This window comes from Bombina bombina, unplaced genomic scaffold (genome assembly GCF_027579735.1).
Source record: "Bombina bombina isolate aBomBom1 unplaced genomic scaffold, aBomBom1.pri scaffold_595, whole genome shotgun sequence".
NCBI classification, from domain to species: Eukaryota; Metazoa; Chordata; class Amphibia; order Anura; family Bombinatoridae; genus Bombina; species Bombina bombina.
The window spans coordinates 3,148-6,591 of record NW_026512286.1 but is presented as its reverse complement, the minus strand read 5'-3'; positions in this window follow the sequence as shown (position 1 = coordinate 6,591).

The following is a 3,444-nucleotide window of genomic DNA, read 5'->3' as shown; positions in this document are numbered from 1 at the left end:
TTTCAGCTAGAGTGTATATTGTATCCAGATATGATTTGGGAAATAAGTTCTTTGTCGGTCAGTAGAGATTACACCCTGCACCTAGTGCCAATGCACGTAGGGGAAAGTTAGACTCCGATATTGATGAATCAAAACGTAACAGAATAACCCGGGTTACCTCAGATATTGATTAAAAATTGATTTGGGAATCAGATGTCATCATCTGTAGTAGGCACAGTCACTTAGATCGACGCGTTTCACTCACCAGGGAGCTTTATCAAGATGCAGGTGACTGGCAAAAGGTGTTCTTAAGTAGGCTGTAGATGATTCTGATTGGTCCTTTTTCTGATACTTTTTTATAAAGGTGGAATTACAGGTATTTTCTTCATACGCGTATCGTATTCCTTATACATGCTCAGAGATTTAAGGTGGAAGTCTTTAAACTCAGAAAAAGGCTTTGAAACTTTTTAATGCAGTTCTTTTTGGTGGTGCTTAAGTCATTTTCCTTACCGGTTTCCTGTTGTTGATTTACATTATACATTGAAGATCAAGTTTTAATTTGTATAACTAATATTGTCCCTCCTATAAGGGCATAACAGCTGTTTATGAAAATCTATTATTTAGAAAATTTACATCTGTTTTGCATAAGGTATAAATATATATTCTCAGATTGTTTTTTATGTAGGTTAAGGTTTGTTTGATAGATTGAAGTTATTTTCATACCTTCTGTTAATTCTATTATAATTCGAAAAGAAAAGGTGAGAGGTCTAATTCAGAGTTCAGGCCTTTAGGGTATAGAGTATCATATTTATAGATCAGTTCGGCCTCCTTTATCAACAATTTCTTCTCTATATTCCCACCTCTCCAATGTTTATGTACTTTCTTTATGGCCCAATATTTTAAGTGTTTAGTATTGCCTTTATGAACTGTTTTAAAGTGTTTGTATAAGTGGGTGTCCTCCTTACCATTTTTGATATTACAGATGTGTTCTCTTATGCGGTCCCTTACCATTCTTGTGGTTTCTCCAAAGTAAAAAAGATTACAGGAGCACTTTAAGATATAAATTATATTTTTATTAGTACATCTTATGATATCTTGGATAATGAGGGGTTTTGTGACCTTATTAATTTCAATATTCTTCATTTTGCTACTGTGACTGCAGGCCTTGCATGAATAGCAGGGAAAAAATCCCATAATGTCTTTACCTGTTAGGTCTTTTTGTTTAAAAGTAATTTTCTTTGTTTTTTTCAGTTCACTAGGGGCTAAGAGTGTCTTTAAATTGGCAACTTTTTTGAATATAAATACGGGGTTATCAGAGATTTTTTCACCTAACACATCGTCTTCTTTAAGAAGATGCCAGTGTTTTTTTATTGCTTTTTTTATAATATTCTGGTCAATACTATAATCTGTTATAAACGGAATCTTTATTTTATCGGTATTATTTACCCTAGGTCTTTCTTTATACATTAGTAGAGACTCCCTATCCGTATTTTTTGCTATTTCTATGGCTTTCTCTGTGATATCGTTTTGGTAACCCCTAGCTTTGAATCTTTCTAATAGGATCTCAGACTGCTGTTCAAAGTCTACTATCCTGGAGCAGTTCTTCCTAATACGTAAGTATTGCCCTATTGGGATACTCTTTTTCCATACGTCCAAGTGGCAGCTGTTTGCGTGTATATAATTGCTGCAGTCAACCTTTTTAAAATGAGTTTTTGTTTCCAATTTATTTTCCACCCTCATAATCTCTAGATCTAGAAATACTATTGAGTCTTTACTGTAGTTAGATGTAAAGTTTAGACCCCAAGTGTTGTTATTCATTTCTTTAAACATAGTTTGTAGTTCTTGTTCTGTCCCCCCTCCATATTATCAGAAGGTCATCGATGTACCTTTTATAGAGCACAAGGTTTGCACCATAGCTATCAAAGAACTGGGATTCCCATGCACCCATGAACAGATTGGCATAGCTAGGTGCAAACCTTGTGCCCATCGCCATGCCCTCTACTTGGAGATAAAATTTCTCGTTGAAAGAGAAGTAATTGTATTCTAGTATATATTTAATACTTTTCAAAATAAAGGACCTATGTTGGTCTGTCATAAGTGGGTCAGAGCTGAGAAACATATCTACAGCTTTAATGCCCTTTGAGTGGTTAATCACTGTGTACAGCGATGTAACATCGCATGTTACCAGGAACATCCCTTCTTCCCAATTTATAGATTTAAGCGTATTTAATACTTGTGTGGAGTCTTTAAGGTATGAGTTTAAATTCTTTACGTGTTTTTGCAGGAAGTTGTCAACATATTTGGATAAGTTAGCAGATAGTGATTCTATTCCAGAAATGATTGGTCTCCCGGGGGGGTTGACCAAACATTTATGAATCTTTGGCAGGAAGTAGAATATGGGTATACGGGGATATTTGGGTGTCAAAAATTCAAGTTCTTTGTCATTTAGTATCCCTGATACACTGCCCTCTTTAAGAATTTTATTTAGCGTTTTATTGAATTTTTCGGTTGGATTAAAATCTAGTTTTTTATAGGTCTTAGTATCATTCAGAAGTCTATCTGCCTCTTTTATGTATTTACTAGTATCCATAAGGACAATCCCTCCGCCCTTATCCGCGGGTTTGATGGTTATATCACTGTTTTTTTGAAGATTTTCAATTATTCCTTTTTCTTTGACATTTAGATTATATTTCTTTTTCTTTTGAAGATTGGATTTTTGTATGTCTTTACATACCAATTTTTCAAATGTGTCAAGATAACTGCCCTTAGCCTGGACTGGGTTAAATTTTGATTTGACCTTAAAATCTGTATGCTGAATGTTGTCTAGAACCGGTCTATTGGTTATTTGTCTTTCAATGGGACATTTAAGGAAAAATCTTTTTATTGTTAGGTTCCTCACAAACTTTTTGATGTGGATATGTGTGTTAAATTTATTTAATCTTTTAGTTGGTGCAAAAGATAGACCTAAACTTAGGACTTTTTCTTCTTCTGTTTTTAGTTTAATACTACTTAAATTAAAAATCCCCTGTCTAGTCTCTATCTCCACCTTTTTGCCTCGTTTAGAAGCTCCTCCTCCTCTCTTTCCTCTAAATTTCTTTTTCCTCCTGGTATTTGATTCGCTTTCGTGTCTTATCAGATCTCTTGAGTGGCCCTCCCCTAGAGGGCTTCTCTCTAAAAAAACTTGCTCATCATTTTTTTGTTGTTCCCCCTCACGGGGTCTTTGGTCTCTAAGTGTTTCAAATCGATTATGTGTCGGGACCCTCAAAGTATCATTCTGTCTTTCTGTCCATCTGTTAGTTCTTCTTGGGTATTCCCAATTATTATGTCTATTTTGATGACTTCTGTCTGGATTCTGTCTATGCATGTTGTGTCTAAATTCTGAGTAAAAGTGGTCTCTATTTTGATACCTCGGGTATCTTGGTCTATCATATTGGGCATTGTGATCGTTATTGTTGTATCTTGGTC